Source organism: Gymnogyps californianus, chromosome Z (genome assembly GCF_018139145.2).
Source record: "Gymnogyps californianus isolate 813 chromosome Z, ASM1813914v2, whole genome shotgun sequence".
Classification (NCBI taxonomy): domain Eukaryota; kingdom Metazoa; phylum Chordata; class Aves; order Accipitriformes; family Cathartidae; genus Gymnogyps; species Gymnogyps californianus.
The window spans coordinates 83,291,318-83,313,479 of NC_059500.1; the positions used below are offsets into that span (position 1 = coordinate 83,291,318).

At 42.5% G+C, this 22,162-nt stretch overlaps 1 protein-coding gene across 1 annotated transcript in view; it reads left to right on the forward strand.

Moving 5' to 3' along the window:
* The window catches only part of DCC (DCC netrin 1 receptor), a 580,257-nt gene that overhangs the window by 462,278 nt on the left and 95,817 nt on the right, over positions 1-22,162 (forward strand). The gene's annotated exons all lie outside the window — the stretch shown is intronic.

The window sequence follows — 22,162 nt, forward strand, 5'->3', positions numbered from 1 at the left end:
TCTTGCATAATACACAATATTATACACTTTCTTGTGTTTCAGAGCTCAGTAAATAGTATCACCAATGCTTGAGCTTTACATACGGTCTCCAGCTAGTGAGCAAGTTGGGCAGGGAGGTGATTTTACCGGTCATCTCGCAGAGCATATAGCACTGTCAGAGCGGCACAGGCAGTAAAGTCCAGCTTGGGTTCAACAGGCGTGGTGGAAGGAGGCAGGGAAGAGGAAGCACGATGGGGCATGTGCAGCGTTCTGGTGAAAGAAACTACCATTTTGGTGCCAGAGGGGATGGATCAGAAGGGCATCTGTGCCTCCCTGGCACCAGGAATTCAGGCCAAGTTGTTGAAGCCAAGTCTCCTCCGAAGTGCCCTCTGGAGTGCTAATCAGAGGTTCTGCCCAAGGTTTTAGACACGACAAAACCCACCGTTTTCTGATGACGCGGATGGGGTCTGCGGGCCAACAGCTCGGACACGGAGCTGTGTGCAGAAGCCGTGATTCATGATTCTGCAGCGGATGGGCTAGCACGGCATCCCGAGAGGGGAGCGCGGCTTTCTCCGTATCGATGCTCGCAGCGTATGCCTCAGATACAGAATTGTCTCAGAGCTTCGTTGCTCTTCGCTCAAAGCAGGACGAGCGACTGCTGCCACGATGAGAAGATGAGCTGCAAAGGTCGCTGGCACGTGCTGTTGCTGTTTGTGCTGCATGACCCATCTCAAGATACTACCCATCTGGCCTAAAATAAGTATCGTTGTTTGCATTTCTGGTCTCCAAAATCTGATTTTAACTTTGACTTCTAGCTTAGACCACATCCTCCTGTTATGGGGAAGGAACCTCTGAAAACACGTAAGAAGGCGATGTTGCCATATGTGTCTTGGCTTGTCAAATCCAATGACATGCAAATTGAGATATTTCCGTATTTGCTTGGCAATATTTCAAGAGACGATGCTCTAACGGCACCTCTGTTAGAGGTGCTTGAACCTTGAGGAGATTTGTTTCATTTGGAGAAGACTCCTTTGTGTTTCAGCCACAGAAATAATTGTTGCCAAGTTATGAAAAGAAGGTACCCGGAGCTCAGGTCCCCCTGTGAGAAGTGCTATAGCAGCCTCGTTGGTTTGGCCTGGCTGAAAGCTCCTGCTATATCTGTAAAAACCGATTTCTTCTTGAACACAGGCAACTAAAATAAGTACCTGAAAGGTCTCTAAGGTAAATTTACCCAGGAACAAGATTTATATGAAGAACTGTCTGTAGCTTTCTTCAAGATGATTATTGGGGGAAAGTGAAAGATGAAACTTTATTTCCTACTCGTTTAAGTTTTGGAACATATAGGCAAGATTCATAGAGTTCATTTGGGAAAGGAAAATCAGGTTTATACTAAAAATGAGAGATGGATGGACGGATGGTGGGTGGATGGATGGATTCCCATGGAGACAGAGAGTGCATAGCAAGCCTCGGTGTGACTTGTCTACCTGGGGCAGAGGTGATACTGAAGCGGGGAGCCGCAAGGCTGCCGGAGCACCCTGCTTGCCTCGAGTATTGCACTTCATTTCTCCTGGTGCTCTCTCGCCTTAAGGTGTTTGTGCTGTCTGTCAAGACAGAAAGCCCTCTGGGGCAGCGCCTGCGGCTCCGGCTGTGCGTTCACCATGGTCAGACCTTAATTTCATTTAAGAGGCAATGTAATACAGTACAGAGAACAGTCAATACCACACTGCCACCAACTGAATTATATGAACTTATTTAGTGACATCTGAATTTATTATTTTTTTATTATTAGGAAACAGGTTTTGTTAGAGAGCTCATGGGATAGTCTCAAATTCTTCCTTGGGACTCCAATTTTCTGCATGGGGTGAAATCTCTCAAACCATCTAGTTTTGCATTCAGCCTAATATTTAAGAGACTAAATGTTGGGTATGGAGGCTCCTAAGTGATGGAGAAAGTTCATCTCTAGAAAAAGTAATATAATGAAATTCACAGAAAGAGTTAACCGGTGAAAACACTTAGTTTTCAGATTTTACAGGGCAATGCAACTGGCCCTGGTGTCTTCTGAAGAAGCTCCAGAGTGCCAGGAACAGGAGTGAGATCACAGGTGTGGAAAAAAAAAAAATCTATTATCCCATGATGTTAGTGACTGTCGGTTTTGCTGTCCTATAAAAGACTTCATTTGGACTATTTTGGACAACATTTCACTTTGAATATTTTAATTTTTTAAATTTTTTTTAATCAAGTCCCTGCACTCCTCAGGGCAGATGGGGCTTGTCCCTGTTTTCTTTCAGTTTTATCCTTCTGTTGAAGGATGGTTTAGAGAGAGATTGAGCCATATTCATTAATACGGCATGTTCGGGTATGATTGCTCTGTAATAGCTGTAAACACTGAGGTCTTTTCCTTCCTTCCCATCACATCTCTTCTAGCAGCCAGTTGGATCATAAGGATGAGGTATCTGTTTCCCCATATGTTACGGAACATAAAGTTTTTAAAGGAGCCAGGGTAAATACTAATAATTATTTAAATTTTCCCTGCATTTTGTCACTCTCTCATTATACACATATGCTAAGCCAGTCCTTAAAAAAGAAAAAAAAAACAACACAAAATTTTCTTATTAAGAGTAAAAACATGAGGTGCCAAAAACTGTGTGATTACATTGTTAAACATGTGCAGTCAAAGTCACAGAGGGGGAAAGAGAAGTGTGTTTAAGACTTCAATTAGCTTGGCTAAACTGCATATAATGTACACTTTAAAAGAGGCATTTAAGGCATAAATAAATTAGCCGAGAAAGAAGACTTTGCACTGCAGAGTAGAAAGGCTTTGTGATTACTCTCAGGAACTTAATTTTTCCCTTTCCTTATTCTGTGAGATCTTATCTGTGCAGATTTAATGTTTCACTAGCAGCATTTATTTGAATTTTTTTTTAATTAAAAAAATCAGCTTACATCTTTTCTGTATAAATAGAAGGAAATATAGATGGTGTAATAATACCCTACATGCCTCCAGTTACGGGATCAGCTGCGGTTTTTTTCCTTCTCATCAAACTTTATCACATTCATCCTCTTCATCTGTCCTTCAGGATTTTCACTTACAAAACTTCCTCCTTGCTTTCTGTAAAATGCAACAACATTCATGTCTGGGCATTGCTTCTGTCACCTGAATAGCAAAAAGGAGCGTCGCTGCCAAGGAAACCTGGGCAGTCACTTTAATTTAGGATGCACCATTCCTCCTGTGTTATCGCTGAGACTTTAAAATGACATTCGCGGGAATCCTAACAGCAGCATTAGCTGACATCGTATAGCAGTGAAAATAAAGGCGAACATTTCTCTGGTCTTAGGATCCCAGTGAAATGAGGATGAATGAGCAGGCTGTGTGGATCACCTTTGGAAAAAAAGGGCAATTACCCTTTATGGACTGTTCATCAAGTAATTTCCACTAGAAATGCATTTTTTTGAGACAAAATATAAAAGAATAGACTCCATTAATGAAGAGTTGGTCTCAGCAGAAATGTCATCTGCAGGACAGGCTTCAGCCGCCATGGGAAGTTGGAAGGAAAAAATATTACTGCTTCTCTTACTGATACTTTGGGGCCAGATCCAGTAAGAAGCAGTGGCTATGGTGTTGACTGCAAAGCTAGCTCCAGAAATGGGATGAAAATAGTCAGCGAAGCAGAACCAGAACGTTTCGTTGGACACACATAAAATGGAGCTGGGTTCCGTCCCCCTTGGCTGGTTCCCGGGGTGCAGCAATGCCTCCCGGTATGCTGGTACCCAAAGCCCGGGGGACTGGGACGTGGGCAGAGGAGGGTTTGCTGCTGTGCTTTGGGGTTCAGCTAGACGTTGGCGAGGAGGTCATAGGATGTGGCTGGTGCTGGGGTTTCCAAAGTTGACTTTGGAGTCCACTGACACTTTCACTTAATTTGTCTGAAATTCCATTTTAGGCGCCTAAAAGATTTATGGCTTTGTCTCTGTGGTCGCAATGTTAAGATAATATAATTATCTCCCAGATGGAGCAAGTATTTGGTTACTAGTGTGACCGTTGATATCACTGTTGAGACATCTTCCCTTCCTGTGTCTTGACTCAAGCATTGGGGTTTTGCTGTTTGTGATGACCAGTCAAAGCGAGATGAGACCCATCATCTCATTCTTTCATAGCTCCATCCCTGCTGCAGCCCCCTTCTCTCTGATCTGCTCGTGTGGGTGCCCATGTGGGGTGCAGAGCAGGGCCCCAGCGCTGCCCGGGCTGTCCCTCTCCCCGTGCAGCCTGGGGATGCTGCTGGCGTCTCCTTTTACTGGCAGGAGCTGCTGGGGTCATCATGCTTCGTTTGGTTCAGTGGAGAAATGACATCTAATGAAATGAAGAAAGCATCGCACTTTTAGTGAGCAATTATGAAATTTGGCCTGGATCTTGAGTGCAGTCAAGAGCTGTAGGGCAGACTTTTTGATATGTGCTTGGTCATCTTGTCAGACAGGGAATACGTTTTGGGTTTTTGTTTGGTTTTTTTTTTCAGTGGGTCTGTAAATCGGAATACACTGTCTGGATTTCATTCTTGCATCCCTCAAAACCAGCGTGGATGTCTTGTAAAGTTTTAAACCTTACAAAGTGCTAATAAAACGCATGGGCTGGAAAGCCCCTTGTTTTTGGCACAAGGGCGGGAGAGGGATGGCTTGTCCCCGCTACGGGGTGCCCAGCAGCGTGGGCGTCCCACACCCAGCACCCACAGAGTGGGAGCAAAGGCATTCCAGCACCTACTGTATCTTGGAGCCTTCCCTTGTAGCGTTGACTCAGCCTGACTTGCTGGAGGGTCCCATAAGACTGCCGAAGATTTGGAAAATAAAATAAAACTGTTTCCAGTAGATTTATTATCCGGTTTCTATTTATGCAACCGCTGCTTATGCCATTCTGGGAGGATGAAGGTACCTGAAAAGAGTTGTAAATTTACTCTTGCCTCCTTGAGGTCTTTTTGCACAGCCAGAACGGTTGGAAGATTTCTCGGTCTAAATGAAAATCAGGACCTGAGGTTTCTTTCTTTTTCTGTTTAATGACTTTTACGACTTTTTATCTTGATTATATATAACCTAAGGGTTTTTTGCTTTTCTGTTGTTTTTCTTATTCCTTGTTGATAATGTGTATATAGCAGTGGGAATAATGTTTCTTGTTAATTTATGTTGCAGAACCAATGCAAAGGGAAGCCATAAAAGATTTTTGTATGTTATAAAATTAGCCTTGCCTAATAGGATTGGTGTGTTAGGGGGTGGGAGGGTGGTTAGAAACAAAAACCTAAGACCAAAATTGGCTGCCTAAAACCAAAGTTTGGATCCCATAGCTCTACTAAAGCCAAAAGGATATGTGCGCCCATCTTTAAAATCCACAAAACAGCCTCTAGAGATTAAAACAATTATAAAACAGCCTATTTCTGGGCTTAAATTACATGATATTTATGGAATAATTCATACCAGAATTAGCTTTGCTTCAGAATTTTGAAAGTAGCCGTTAACTCCCAGAGTGCCGTTTTAATGCATGATTAACTCTTTTCACGAGCTTAATGTTATCTTTCACAGAGAATTTGGAAAGTGTGTGATGAAAATCTGTATTTATGCTCTAGTAATGTTCTCCAGTGCTCTTCAGATTATTTGGTGTTTGTTTTTGGTTTTTTTGGTTTTTGTGGGTTTTTTTTTTCTTTAAACTAGGTGGCAGTAGGAGAGAATTAGTTTATATGTATTTTTTTCCATTCATTGGGGCTGAAGTTGTCATAACAGTATCTGAGTTATTTGAGAAGCATTCCTCTGAGTAGTGTCCACTGAGTAGATTATCTAATAAAAATTGTAAGGAACAGATTTGTCACCTGCCTTCTAAGTGATCTTTGAGATGCTGACGATTGCATCTATACACACGTATAGGATTTGACGGAAGAATAGATGATGCTGATTGTGTGCCTAATTATAGTTTATGGGCCCAATCCAGCATCTGTTGAAACTCAAAGAGAAAAAATCTTCTTGGCTTTAGGGAACTTTGGTTCAGGAGATGTGAAGCAGAGCGCTGTGGAGTGCTTATTAACCATGGTTTTTCTTTAGATGGTGAAGAAAAATGTGGTATGTAAAATCTGATACTTCTACAGAACCACTTTTTCGAAGCTGTAGTAGTTTGCAGGACTCATCAAATTTACTAAATACAGAGATCAATACTATGTTATTGTTTGAATAGTGAAGGCAAATGATGCTGGGTATCTCCTACCTCACCTGGAAGAAGGAGGAGACTCCATCATCATCTGCAGCAACAGTTAAAGCACTTCGATTCAGTAAGTCCCTTCTGAACTGTGTATTAAATACTGTTTGGCTAACTAAATATCTCCAAATCTGCTCACATCCTTTGTATTGATTTATTAAACTGTTTCCTATATTTCTATGTACACTCTAATATATTTACTTCTGATCTTTTCTGTGAATGCTTAGTCTCCTGTGTTCTTTCTCTACTGCCTTTTTATTTTCTCCTCAATAAGGATTCGATTTACACGCAGCAATACTCTTCACCTTGCTTCTTTTGTCCAAGTTATTTATTGAAATGGAGTTCATGGAGCATTCAGCAGGAGAAACAGCATTTCTGTGGACCAGGGCATATGCTGCACATCCTCATGTAAATCCTGAGCGTTTCCACAATAAGTGTTGGCATCTGGGGCATGCCAGAGGCACGGAGATAAGGAGTGGGGGTTTGGGGTGAACAGTGCTGATGGGTCACATGAGAATTTTAAAAGAAAAACTCATGCAGTATCGGAAAAAGTGTTTACCTTACACAAAGACTACTCCTCGGTGCATGTTATTAGGGGGTTGGTATTTATTTGGTTTAGTTTTCAGCAGTGTTTTTCTGGGTGCGTGTGTATTAATTATATTAAATGCCTGCTATTTTCACAACCTTTTTCATCAGGAAACAAATGCATGCTGGTGTAATACATAGTTGGATTTAGCAATATTTGCTCTCAGCACTGGTCAGTAGCTATGAATAAGAGGAGATAAAGGCATTTAACCAGAATTACCAACCTTTGGCAAAGCTTTGTTGTTCTGGTACGTACTGTGCGTTACACTGTGCCGTCACATATGTGAAGTTAAGGTTTGATCCTGGCTCAAGCATTTATGAACACCGAGGAGATGAAATACAGCTACAGATTTTGCAATTTGGACCCCTCTGCACTTGAGACCGTTTTGCCAGTTGATGAGGCTATTAAGTCTGCTGAAATCTGTGTTTGTAAAGTCCCATATTAAGCCCAACTGCTGACTGCTCTTTTTGCACCTTCGTTGCTTCATCTGTAGGGTGTGAATGACTTCACCTGCATGGCAAGACTGAGCTGTGCTCTTGAGTGAAATTTGCAGGATTTTTGGAATAATATTTTATTTGGACTGTTTGGCTTTGCTGTATAGCTTGCTTTCCCATCAGATAAAAACAGGACCAAAATACTTACTTATGACACAGTAATGGCAGCCTGGAATTTCTAAGAGTTGACATCTGGTGTAATTTACTCAAACTGGAAAATCTCTGAAATTATTTTTCCACAAGCAGTGTGCGACAAAGGTTTCTAATTTTTCAATGGTTGCTTTCTTCTTCCTGTAAAGTTAAGAGAAATTAGCAAAGTGATATGGCATTGCAAAGTGAAAATTTCCTTCTTTATCTAGTGGATGGTACCCAAGTAATCATGTGCCACTTGCAAATGAAATGATATGGTAAAGAAAAGAAAAAAAAGAAACAATCACGTTCACTCAAAAGAAGACACTAACATCAAATGTGATCTTTATTTATTGTGACTGCAATAGCTGCTGCTTTGCTCTGCCTTTTAGGAAAGCTACCAGAGGTCAGAATAGGCAGGCCCTGGTCCTGTGTCTTTCCTAAGAGGAAAATTGTATAGGATGAGTGTCGTGGTTTAACCCCAGCCGACAGCTAAGCACCACGCAGCCGCTTGCTCACTGCCCCCCCACCCCTGGGATGGGGGAGAGAATCAGGAAAAAAAACTCGTGAGTTGAGATAAAGACAGTTTAATAGGACAGAAAGGAATGAAAAACAATGATAATGATAATAATAATGACAATAGCAATACTAAAAGAATTAAACTATACAAAGCAAGTGGTGCACAATGCAATTGCTCACCACTCGTTGACCGATGCCCAGTTAGTTCCCGAGCCGCGATCCCCCCTCCCAGTTAACTCCCCCCAGTTTATATACTGGGCATGATGTCATATGGTATGGAATAGCTCTTTGGCCAGTTTGGGTCAGCTGTCCTGGCTGTGTCCCCTCCCAGCTTCTTGTGCCCCTCCAGCCTTCTTGCTGGCTGGGCATGAGAAGCTGAAAAATCCTTGACTGAGTATAAACACTACTTAGCAACAACTAAAAACATCGGTGTGTTATCAACATTCTTTTCCTACTAAATCCAAAACACAGCACTATACCAGCTACTAGGAAGAAAATTAACTCTGTCCTAGCCGAAACCAGGACAATGAGATATGATGGTAGTGTTTATGGAGCAATGCTTTGCTGAGTAGAGATGAAAGCAGCTGAATACGACTCACCGTGCACCATTTCTCAGTGTTTATAGATATTTTGCTGGAAAGCGCTTGATCCTTCATTCCATTCAGACGAACTCTGGTGAAGGCTGCTGGAGGCAGGCTCCAGTCCCACCGCCGCGGTGGCTTTCCACCGCCCAGCCCTAAGCTCTTAAATGGCATGAGTAAAGGTGTAGAGCAGCTTCTTTCAGGATCTCCTCCTGTGAAGGGAGGATGTTACAGCAGTCCGATGTAATAAAACGTACTTGCTTTGAAACCAGTCACTTAATTTACTTAGTGAACAAGTATGTTGTGCACAACACCATGAGTTACTTGGTGAATTCTGACAACTTTGACTTTTTTAGGATTTCGACAGTTCTTTTCCCTCGAGGGCCTGAATATCGTGCCCGTGATAATGAGAGCAGGCGGGACTCAAATAGATCACTGTCTTTGTAACTCTTACACTGCAACTTTTTCTTTGAAAGGGCTATAGCCCTAAGGGTCAAAACTGCCAGAAACGCTACCTCTGCTATTCTGAGACATTTCTTTTTAGCAGTCTCCCTGACTGGGGTGGTTAATTGTGATCATCAGGTGGAAATTCACCCCTTTGTTAATGTAACAGGTTATTTTCTAAAATCCATTTTTAAAGGTTGCTGTATTTATTACCTAGTCAAAGAATAACAACCGGGTGCTAGGCTATTTAGATCACTGCATGCTTTACTTCGGAGGGCTTTGTTCAGGACTGTAGCTGGGATTATTTCTCATTTTTCTTGACAGCTCTATTGTGCCTTCCTTTATTGGTAACATTATGACATTAAATCTTCTGAAAGGAAAATAACTTTTTTAATGTAGTGGCACTGGGCGGCAGGGCTGTAATCAAAGTTTGGCCAGTCACTCATTCTGGCGACGCTGTGCAAGTCTCTCTCTTCCTTGAAAGTACGATAAAACTTCCAAAATATAATAAAATAAGCCATTTTTGTGTGTTTAACTGAACAGAGCTGTCCCCTCTCCCAAGGTCAGGCAAAACCAGATTTCTCCTTCATCCCGTTCAGACAAGAATTAATCCAGAGGAGGCTTACAGACTCTGTTACACCGGGCAGGGGACGGAGGGGGCGGTCGCAGAGATCCCTTCTGGCCTGTGAAGCTACGAATCTGGGCTCTGCTTCCAAGGAAATAATGGCTAAAATACTAGCTAAAAGGCTTGGTCCCTTCCTTTGGGAGGGCTGGAGGGTGCAGCGATGCCCAGCACGTGCAGCGCTGAGCCTAAAGACGGGAGCTGCTGGATGGGAGGGCTGCGATGCCCCCAGAAAACTGAACTAAATAGTTGTGCTCATGCTCTTAATTCAAGATAACGAGGCTGCTAATGAGGACTGGCACTCTCTAAAGCACGGTGTGGGCTGCGGTCTCTCATTTTGGGAAGCGTCCCGTAGCCATCCGCAGCAGGACACCAAGTCAGCCGGGTCCCCACAAAACACGGGGGAAATGTCCATGATGCTGGTTGCCTTCGGAAACGTTGACCATGATGGGTTTTCTCTGAACAAGTGTTAAATCAATACTTGGGGGTTGGAGATGATGACCCCCAGAGGTCCCTTCCAACCTAGACCATTCTGTGCTTCAATGGCATTTCTGTTGCTCTTCATTGCCATTTTGATATTAACTTCTCTTCCAAAATGGTTCAGATGCAATCCAGATTAACGGAGTGCCTGACTCGGATCATGCCACCTAAACTTAGGCACTTAATTTAGTCACCTGAAATGCAGCACCCAAAGTGCTGCTTGTTTTAGTGATGAGGTGCAGGCAGCTCCTGAAGGGTGGTTCAGACAGACGATACGTCCTTCTCTGACCAAGTACTGGGATGCTTCAGCTATGTACATATATTAATTGGGATGAACCCAACCTTGAATGTCCAGCAGCAGATTTATAACAAAGTTGAACTTTTCAGCTCTAGTAGTAAACAACAATTGAGGCTGGACTGGATCCAGTGTCCTTCAGTGTAGAAGAATATCCTTCTGCAGGTCTGTATATCAACTAAGGTACCAATTATAAATACACCTAATAGGAGGTCTTCAGGAAAAGACTTTCAAGCCTCAGAGATTTGTCTTAAGCTTATCACTGATTGGTAAAGTTTCTGGGTGTCCAGAGAATTAGGCAAATCCCATTGAACTCTGCAAATTCAAGCTCATTTTTTGGGGGGAGAAAAATCATACCAAAAGTGTCCCAACAGCAGCTCTGATGCTGATTCAAAATGTCTAACTGCAGGTCCCTAAAGCAAAAGTGCTTGTTAGAAGAACTAGAAAATAGAAAAAATATTTTTATGTCTGAGTGGATGTTTTCTGGAGCCCCGCTTAATGTCCATAGGGAATGAAAAGTCTTTAATTAAACAGATGCCAATGGGTGCAAAATTTAAAGGCCTATCCTGAATGACCCTTGTCATTAATCCTAAAAATCAATATAATGTGTTCGGTTGTCGAGTGACTTCCAGTCATTTACCTTTCCCAGATGAATTTGGCATCTGGGTCCCATGATAATTACAGGGACTTCCAGCGCTTCAAATTTGAAAGAAAAACATAATTAAACCAAAAATTGTGGAGATAAAACCAGAAATAATTACTGGAGAGTATGTATTTTCGCAGCTGGCTGGAGCTAGGGTTATTTAAGGTGACGTGCAATACCTGGACTACCCTTGTATTTCAGCCAGTGTTTTAGAGACTTGGAAAGCTGGAAGCAGAAGCACAGACAATGTTCAGTCAGAATTAGTGAATAAGATCAGCCTTGGGGTACAAAATGGGGAGGAATTAAGCAGTGGGCAGGTTTTAAAATGCTAAGATAATAAACAAAGGCTGAGGAATGGGGCCCTGGAGTGGGCTGCCCTTGGTCTCTAGGGCGGATTAAGTATTCTGATTTACCCCAGGGGAAATGGCAGAGCGCCTTCATTTCTCATGAAATGCCAAATTTTACTTTTTCATCGGAGATGTGAGCCGTGAGAAGTGCCTCTGTGTCCGTTTAGATAACCTAGCCGTATGTGTGAGAAGCCCCTTATTTTGAGGCTGCATTTGAGCCTTCCACCGGCACCTGCCTGGGACGTCGGAGGAGTCGCCGTCCTGTAAGATGCAAGGTCTGGGTGCATTATACCAAATAAACAAGGAAATAAAGTTGTTTTATAGCTGCCACAGAAGCATGCGTATACAGTTGAAGGCAGCATGTAGTCATGGCACGCGAGAGGTGAGCGTAGAGAATCACAAATTAGTTTTGATGAGTATTTGTTTGAATTTGAAAGTCCACCTGTGGGTCTTCACGCTCCAATTTTGTTTTCGATTAAGCTTTACAATCACCAGGACCCGGCCGCTTGTTTGATAACTAACTTAAGAACAGGGCCAGAACCATCCCTTCTCGTTTCATTTGAACTTCTCCCAGGGACTTAATTGGAGACGAGGTCAGTGTACATTCATATTTCAGGTCTTGTGGTAGTCATAAACTTCACCACTACATGGTCATTAAAACACAGTTTTACAAAACCGCATTTTATTAGCATTCAGGCCCAAACCTAGTGATAGGAGATAGAGTTGTATAATCAAAAGGAAAAGTAACACGCTTCTGTGAATAAATGGATGTAACAAAGCTTAGAAGTACTTCAAAGTGCCAATTTTCAACAGGGCACAGAAAATGCATGCAATTCAGGGTTGTTGCCAAAGAAATTTAAGAAATAAAGTTTTGTCAGCAAAACTTAAGAAGGTATTTCATGGGGTATGTTTTTGTTACAGAAAGAAAAGAGAAAAGAAATAACTCTGTGTTACACAGCCATGTAGTGATGACTCTCCCCATACCTGGTATCTGCATTTCTTGACAGGGGGCTTTCCTTCCCCTGGCTACTGCTCTGCAGTGCTCTGCGGTCCTGAGAAGCGGTACGGGACACGTCCTAGCCTAACCTGGACATTTACAGAGGCAGAAGTGTTTACCTTTAAGATCCACCGCCTGGCGAATTGTCCCTGCATCTTCTGATGTCTTGTTTCCCTGGTCTTTTTAATAGGATTATTCATCATCATCTTTCATCTTTGAGCAATTCAACAAAAGCTTTATACCCATTTGTAGAATTTACCTCTTTTTAGCTGTTTGCTCACGATCCTGTCCAGCTCCTTTCCCAGGCCTCTCTCAATGCCCACGATTGGGCTCAGGGAGCCGTTCCAGTGCACGACGCATGCTGAATAGCACCAGATGGTTCCTTTCTCTTCAGAAACTCACGAACTAACCTCTGTACCCAAAATAGTGTCTTTTCTGCTACCGAATTAGGCCTTTAAATCTGAGCATTTCTGCTGGGAAACTACCTTTGTGCTTTTTACATAAGAGACCCAAAGAGATGCTCTCCAGGCTAACAGTACATCATGAGAAGCAGATATGCTTTGCACTCCTGTGTTACCTTACCACAGTAACCTCCACGCACATTAAGACTCGCAAACCTCTGTTGCAGTTAGTATTTTGGTAGTATTGTTATGAAAACGTGTAATTTGCAAAACGGAGGGCGTCAGTGGCTTTATAAAAAATTATACAGAGAATAAGCGTCAAGGTTAAGACAGGCTCTGGCACTCAGGTTGTGGACACTGGAACTCCGTCAGTCTCCAAATGCAGCGTGCACCACTCCGTTGCATATGTTATAATGGGAGGAACCTCCTTTACTGCTGCAGGAGCATAAATATTTAATAAACAGGTTTGGGAATGTAGTATTTTATTGTGCTTTTTGGATTTCCTCCTTTCGTTGTTTGTGGCGGTGATGGTGTTCAGTCGTTTGTGCTGATGGGCACCTAACACCTTCCTCCAGAGAAAGAGGGAGTTAGCTGCCTTTGAGGGATCTCTGGGCAGCTCCTGATATCAGCACAGCATAATAAGGGCGCATGCATTAACATTATTTAAAATGGAATTTTTTTTTTTTAAATATTCTTGAGATTTTGATTTTAATCTGAATCTTAATAGCCTAATTATTTTGAAATTATTGTGCCCTTTGCTTTATAAACTCTTAATCACGAGGCTCTCAAGCAGATATCGTTTAAGTAATCAGTATCAGTATAATCAGTAATTAAAGTGATAGCCAACTACAGGTGCGGCTAAGTGCTAATCAATTAAACGTGTTTGTAATTGAAAACTTGATTGAAGTATTGATAGTTGCTTTGATCCCTAGACCTGTAAAGTTCCAGTTTGTTTTCTTATAGTTGACTGAAGCCCTTTACAAGTTTGCAATATTTAGCAGGTGTTGCGAAGGAGGGAGGTGAAATTCAACCTTTCCTTGCCTGGCTGATAAGAATAAAAGTTGTACTGTGGATCAGAAGCGGTTTTGTCAGCTATTTGAATGACTTTAAAGAGTTTGTTTGCACGTTGACAGGCAGCTCTCTGCAGGTGGTTTTGCTGCCTCCATACATCCGACGTTGACAAATGCCGTACAGGCAGCGTTGCCTGCAGTATAGGCAATGCAGCAGCCGTTGAACAGGGACGACCTGCAAGGGATGCCGGCAGCATCCGTGTCCGTTTGCTGGTCAGTATTCCAGGGGTTCGTGACTCCATGCGCCCCGGTCACTTGAAACTAGAGCATCCTCAGCGGAGGGAGGAAGAGCCGAGAGCAAATGTTCATTGTGAGTAATTGTGTCATTGACACAAGAATGAGTTAAAATGAATAGAAATACATCACTACAGCTATGGAAATATATTGTAGATGGGTTTTCCCATTACAGGAGTTTTTTTCTTAATGAAAACTTTCTAGCCCAAGTTTGAATGAGAAGTCAAAGCTTTGAAAATTCTCATGAATACGATGTTCTTTAAAAATAAAGAGCATTTCAAGTTAATGGTATCTCTTAGTTACTTCAAAAGGGTTTTTTTTCAAATATACTTACAAAATTAGTACAAGTTAGTCTTAATTGTATAATGAAATGTCTAAAAATGCCCTAAAATATCTAAAAATGGCTAAAAAACTAATAAGCAGTGACTCTCTGCTGCTTAATAAAATGAGAAACTGAAAGCAAGATTCACCTGTCCTAACTTTGACTTCTAAAAGTCAGATATCCGTGGCTAGGCCAGCTATCCCATGCAGTCGGGGGAAAATGGGCAATTCCAGGGGCAGGCACCAGAGGTGAATTTCTTTGGATATTCCTTTTTCTCACCGTCAACTATAAAAAGAGCCTGACATGTTAATTTGAAGTGTCTAAACTTAGCTCAGAGGAATCTCACCAGTTTTGAAACATTAAAATTGTTTTAAATGTTGGTCTAAGCATACTATTTTGAAATGTCCATATGTCACCCAGCTAAAAAGCACTCAGTTGCACTATGCATGATTATTTCCCAAGTCTTTTTTAAATATATAGAACAAAATTTTGGAAGCAGTTGTGCCTTAGAAGTTTCTACATTTGCAGAGAGAGAGAAAATTATTACTTTTTTTGTTATTTGTTTTCAAACCTCACTATTTTCTGTTTGTTTTGTTCCTGTGCCACCATAACCAAGTATTTGCCTGAGGTTCCTGACTCTTCTAAGCCTTGTATTTGGTTATGTTTCATCCTCTCTTCTTTTCAAGTTAGTGAAGACACCCAGAGGCATTTTTATCCTTAAGTTTTTTTCCCCACTATATCATTACTATCATTTCCTTTTTTTTAAGACTCTGGTGATCAAATGGTTTAAGTATTTGATCATGCAATTTTAATATAAGAGCTGTTTGGAGACGTAGTTCAGAAGAGAAATACCCTGAGGAGATAATGCCGGCTGAAAAGGTCTTCATACCTTAGCAATCCTCCCAATTTTTTTTCTTCTTCTTTTCTTCTCTTGGGGCAAAAAAAAGTGGTTTTATGAAACACCACGGTTGGGGACTTTAAAATTGCTCGTATCCAAGGCAACTGCCAACGGCCTCAACATGTATTTGTAAATTAATTTGCAGCTTACACGTTGGTTGTAGAAGGAGAGCCCCTTGCCTGCGGGGTGGTGGGAGTGGAGGGGAGCAGGTCGGCGAGCGGCAGGAGGGGCTGGGAGAAATACAGTTTTTGCATTAAGTGCCTTCCTCTGTCACTCAGGCACGTACCGTAACAGGTCTGGATGCTTGAGAAAACAGGCTCTCTGGTGAGTACGGCTGTAGTCTTACTGCAAGCCCGGGAAATAAAGCAATCTATTACAGCAACCGCATTTCTGAGCCCGGGCGGAGTCCAGGGCTGTGCCCGAAGGCATGGGATCCCAGTCCAGGAATCCCGTGGCTGGAAAGTAATTCAGTAAGGGTCATAAAAGAGCAGAACTGGTTGGAAAAAATGGATCCAAACCTCATCCCTTCTGCTCCTCAACTTGCAAATCAGCACGAGAAAAGTCCTGTCTTTGACCACCAATGCTTTCAGACGTTTCTAGCAGGACTTTGGGCGTTTGCAGCACATACTGTGAAATGCTCTCCTTTTTCTTAAAATTCCCCTAGGCCTCCTTTATTTTTGCAAGGCACTTCTGTGTCCTACACGGGTCTAAGCTAACATGTCCGCAGCTGGGAGCCTGAACCACATTGCACGCAAATACACGTTAAACTGTTGATGGTCAAGATGCCATTAGTTTGTTCTCCCAGAGCATTGAAAATATTGACTTAAAGCCTTTCAAAATAAGACACCCGTATTTCATAAAAAAATCATCATACTGGATCTCTGTAGGCTCCCTACGTCTGACTTCTGAATAGTTTTGACTTTCCCTATAGCACTAGGGTAATATGCCACACGCATACTATAGAATAAGTGTTTCCTGGGAATTTGTCTGCTCTTTCAGGAGAGAACTCACACGTAGCAAAACACCAGTATAGTACCCTTTACTTCACCTCGGGATGCTTAATTTCTTGGTGAAATCTATTATTTTGCAGTCATGCCAGGCTTAGCACATCTTACTGCACAAATGACGCATTGATTTTCGCGTTTTCTCAAGCACTAGCCTGCTTTAAAGTACACCTGAGGATTAGACATATTTTTTAAATACTGTCCTTTTTAAGTCCCTTCTTGAGTCCTGCCTGTTTTTCAAAATGTACCTGATTTGGGAGATAATACGTGTTTTCTATGAGCTGTTCAGGTAGTTTTGATTTAATTGTTAGCAAAAATGGAGCCTGAATGCCTCTGAATGTGCACTTCACCCAGAGGAGATTGTTGAGGCCAAGATTAATAGCAGTTAAAAACGCCACAGTTAGACATTCCCATGAATTTTGGCAAGCACAGAAAGGCTCCTTCTCAGAGGCACGGGACAACTTCGGAATGCTCTCGGAGATCATTAGGAGCCCTTCTGTGGGATGCATCGCTGCATTCGGTGGTGACCAGTCTGACGTACGTACCCAGCTCCCAAGGGTTTTTTTTTTTAAGAATGAAGGATGAGTCAAACTGACCGTGAAACTTTCTATTCAGTGTCCTGGGGGCTTGTAATTATTTGCAACCACGTCTCGGGCAGTGTATTGTGGGTTTGGCTATAAGCTTTGCTTCTGACAGGTCTAGCTTATTTATGCTAGTATTTAAATTTTAATTTCTTCAAGCCTGTAGTCCTATTTCAGCTCACAACCTTAGGAGGGGAACACTTGCCCTCTGGGAGTATTGAAGCCACTGATACTTCGGAGGGGCTCTAGTGTTAGGGTTTTTTTATTTATTGCTGTTCTTGAGAATATTCAATGTGTGTCACTACAGCATTTGACAGACCTTGGGTATCTTCAGTGCCCATTGCTATTACTAATAAAAGCTAAACAACGCCAGTAGGAGTACATAAGATGTAAAATAGCTCTGCAAAGTCTCAGAACACTTTATGAAAGTACCTGAAGGTTATTGCTGGTTTCCATATAGAAGGAGCGTTTGGTGTTTCTGTGAGATCATTGCTCAAGTCCCTCGCCGAGCGCAGAACACACCTGGCTCCCAAATCTGCTGTCTGACTCGGGAAATTAGTTTCAAGTCCCAGCTCATGGATGGGTCATATTTGGAATGAGAACTGTGCTATTTCTTACTGCTGGCCATGTATGGAGAGCAATAACCTGTTTTGTTGTTGCATGAAATCATCAAGTTATTCCTTTTTTGAACTTTTTCCAACTTTTTAGAAACAAGGTGAGTGTGTTCTAGCTGCTTAATCTACATAAATTGACAGCAGACTCTCTTATTTTAGCTTTATTTCCCTTCCCCTACCTTGCAATTGTTCAGGCTTTGCCTTTTAACCTGAGTTAACCTGTGTTAACTCAAGCATCCGGTATATAGTTCACCATCAGCTGGTAGATGGGAAATTTTAACCCACAAAATTTCTTCCAAAAAAGTGAAATCTCTAATGGGCTTTGATCCTGGATAGTGCCTGTTGTACCCTTTAAAGGTGCTAGGAGCTCTGTGAGCCCCATCCCATCCCATCCCATCCCATCCCATCCCATCCCATCCCATCCCTGTGCTCTTTGGCAGCTCATGGTGTGCCCTGGGTGGTTTTACACAGATGTTATTCCTGGTTTGATTTAGTTCGGCTCCGCTTTTCAGGCAGAATAGCCCACACCCTTAAGGCAGGTGATTGCCTCTACTTAAAATCTTAATGAGTTTTTGGAGTTTTCCTCCAGCATATCGCTTCAAGACTCTATTGTATCAAATACTTGATTTGTGTATCTAGCTGGTTTGATTGTAGATAATTGGACTTCCGTTGGAAAAAAAAAAAATCTACAGAACGGACTTAGTAAAGAAAAAAATCAGAGGAAAAGCGTATGTGCAGAGACAAAGTGCAACAGAGGGACTTCATAAAGCAAGTACTAGTCATCTGCTACCATAACTGAATGAATGTTTGTAAATATCTGTTAATGAATATTTATTTCCAGAGGATTATTATTGACTAAAATAAACTGACAGATGGTCTTTGCATATCCAGAAACTTTGATTTGATAAGATTAATGAGATTTCTGATGCTCCACATTTCCAATCAATGTAGAGATAATATCTCAGCTTTTTCTTATTCTACTAAATAATCATGAAAATGGGACAGGAAAATATCCTATGGTTTTGGAAAGATGTTAAAGGTTCAGCTCAGGTTTGGTTAGATCTGTTGGGGCGATGTCTGTTCTCCCTGAAAAGGTTTATCAAATATGGTTGAACTAGGAGGGACCAAGCCATGTAGTTCGCAATCTGTAAAGGGCCGTTTTGCAACGTCCAGGGCGTTTGCAGCTCTGAGCGAGGGCAGTGCTGGGTGTCCGAGCTCACGCGGAGCTGCTCAGGGCGATTTCCTAATGGTGCAAGGACGGGACCACGCTCCCATTGAAGGAGGATCGTTTCAGCAAATGGAGGTGGCCAGCAAGCTTTTACAATACCTTCCCATGTTGTGTTCCAACCAGGACTAACAGGTTCCTAAAATCCTCTTGAAGGATAAACCTTCATTTTATGGTTTCCTTAGGAATCCTGGTATAACAGAAAGGAAATATTTTCTTTCTGTCAAAGTGTGAAGGATTAGAGCACTAGTCATTACGGCTCTCTCTTAAGCAGAAGAAAGGACAAGAAGCCCGTCAGAACCTTAGTCATTGATTTTCCTGGAGCAAAGGGTCACATGTTAAGTACTATTGATAAAAAGCATCGTTGCGGTGTCCATGGAGACCAGGTTGAGGTGAAAGTGAACTGTTACTGTTACAGTGACAGCTTTAGGTGGATCTGTAAAGAACCTGCTTTTTCCTCTAATCATAAGGAAGATCTTATTTATTCTACCTTGAGCATTAGATCAAACCCATTGCTTCTGTAAGACCTGCTGTGCAGGGAGATGCAGTCACTGTTAACTTCAAGGCAGAGGAGGGGATATTTGGGGTCTCATAAACACTGCTCAGCGCTTGCAGGTGTCGCAGCTCCAAGTGCTTCGATGCTTCTGCTGGAACTCTTGTTTGTCTTTTTTTAAATCAAATTAGTGTGTCAAGTTCAGGCTAGAAATAGTACGGCTGCAATAGCTCCTTATATCGCTAAAAACTATGCATGTGTAAATCTCACAGGTAATTGTACAAATGTAGTACTGTGCCTGTGTGCAACAGGCTTTGTCCTCTGCTGTGTTTGGGCAAGTGCTTGGAGAACATGCTTGGACACTGTGACCCCTATGCCAGTGTGCCCTTCCTTTGGGAGCCTTCTAGTTTTCTCTGCTCAGAAAGGTAGGACCAGTGCCGCCTGATCAGGGTCCCGCACGGAGCGCCCCAGGCTCGTGCAACCTTAGGATGAAATGGCTTGAGAGAGACTGCAGCCACTCCTGCTCCAGTTCCAAAATGGTTATACCATCTATAGGTCTGTTAAATGATTGCTGACTGGCCCCATCGAGGGGTTAAACCACCCCAATGGCAGATCCATTGCTTGAGTATTGTTCCATTTGCAAGAAACTCTTTTCTTTGTTTGGGTGGACACTGGCCTGGAGAACCCTTCCTCTGAGCAAGCGTAACCAACACTATGGCTGCCTCTCCTAGAGGGCAACAAATTGTCTGGGGGCCTCCTAGCTGTTTTGGCTCGCACGCAGCGCAGCAATCTTTTTTTGTTTTAAATAAATTGACAGAATGGAGCCTGCGGTTTGGAAATGATGGTGGGCCACCCAAAGATCCACTCAAAAGTCTTGGGTCATCGGAAGGTCTTCCAAATTATGGGATTTCTTTCAAAATTCAGTTGTGGTTTCTATCAGCTGATTCAGTTCTAAATTTTCTATAAGCGGCATCTTCGGGTAGAAGTTGGTGTTACTGCACTTTCCAAACTGAGACACCAGTGTGATTTGTCCCTTCTGGTGGGATTTTTCAATCCACAAATCATTCCTGTAACCATCTAGCTGCATGAGCGGTGCAAAAGGTCCCTGAAAGCATTCCTGTCCCTCCACTTCTTTATTGTTTCTTCTCCATATATTCTTTTTTCCTGGGATTTCAGAAGAGCTTTTCTTGTTGCTCTTGGAAGGGGCAGGGGAAGGATGGAGTTCTTCTTTCTTCCCCTCCTCTGAGAAAATATCCAAATGCTCTGCTTTCTTCTCTACCTGAGAAATGGGGCAGTCAAAATGTCTTCTCCTTGTAGCTGGGCTGGAATATACACAGATGCCGAGGTCCCCATGATGAGAGCGTGGCTCCATGTTGTGCAGAGATTGGAAGAGTTGGGAGTGCACCAGTATCAAACAATGAGTTACCTGTAAACATCCTCAGAGCTGTCAACAGAAATATGTTTTAAAGCCGCTCTCTGGGTGTTTGCATTGTCCCATAAACATTTTATATGTAGGCAATTTCAATATGCAAAGTGACCAAATCTGTTTTTAAAACAATCGCTCTCTGGTTTGAAAAATGGAGTTTGTTCTGCCCTAATGCAAAAAGCTCAGCGTTATTTCACTCAGCAATGAAAACCTGAAGTATTGATTTTGAAATGTATAATTGATTGTAACAATAAATCACTGGGCAGTATATGTGCAAAATTGATTTTTCTATTGCAATAATTAATTTGGTATGTGCTATAACATATTTATGCAGGGACTAAGCAACTCAATAATGGTAATAAATTGTATTTAGTCAAAAACTATCCACTGTGATGTGGTTGACTTTCCTCTTTGTCTAAAAATTTGTAATACAGTGCTGTATGAGATAGTATAGATACAATTGTGCAATTGAGAGGCCTTGCTCCATGAGAAACCCTTAATACCCTGAATACCTTGTATCGTGCTGAGTAAAAACACTTGAAGGATTGGAGACTTGCAAGGAACAGCTGGCGCCCAGATTGTTTTAGCAGAGAAATGTTGATGTACAATATCAGCTCTGTTATCGGTCCAGCCCAGTAAATCTGGCGGTTTTTCCTGGACGAACTGATAGAAACTGTAATAAAAAATAGAATGAATAGACATATGGATGAACATGATATGACGAGGAGGGATCAATACAGCTTTTGTGGAGGAAAGTCCTGCTTCACATGCCTATTAAAGTCATCTGAAGGAATCATTGAGCGCCTGGGCAAGGAGATCCACTTGATATCATTGGCTTGGGTTTCCTAAAGCCTTTTGATAAGATCCCTCACAAAAGGCTCCTAAAGAAATGCAGTTGCTGCAGTGTAAGGAAAAAGATCCCTTTGTGATAAGCAACTGATGTGATAGAGAACAAAGGACGGAGAGAGGTGTCGGCTTGTCTCGGTGAGGGGTGCCGGCAGTGGAGTTGCCCAGCGATGCGTGCTGGGGTCCACGCTGGCCAGCGCACAGGATGGAGAGTGAGGAAACAAGGGTTAGCAATTTAGAGTAGCAAAAGGGAAAGCTGATTGCTAAAAATCCTCACAACGCTGAGTGACTGGGAGATAAAAGAGTAAATGAAATTCCGTGTGGTTAAATATAAAGCGATGCAGAGAAAACATGCGTACTCACTGCTGTGCGCTGAACTCGCTGCTGCTGCTCGGGAAGGAGGTCTTACTGTTAAAAGTCTGGAAGCACCGTGGTCTGCGGCGGTAAAAGCACCGCTGAGTGTTGGGGTTTATTGGAAAATGAACAGGGTTGAAAAGAAAACGATCACTGCAGCGCTGCACAAACCTGCCGTGCGCCTTCCGCCAAACATGGGAAGGAAGAAAAGGTACAAGAGAAGGTGACAGGAATGGCCAAGCACATGGGCTGGCTTCTGTATCGCAGTGACAAAATTCCTTCAGACCTTTCTCCAAGGAGAGGGGTGCCGGTGACGGGTGTCTGGCCGTGCAGGGATGTGTCGGGAGCCATCGGG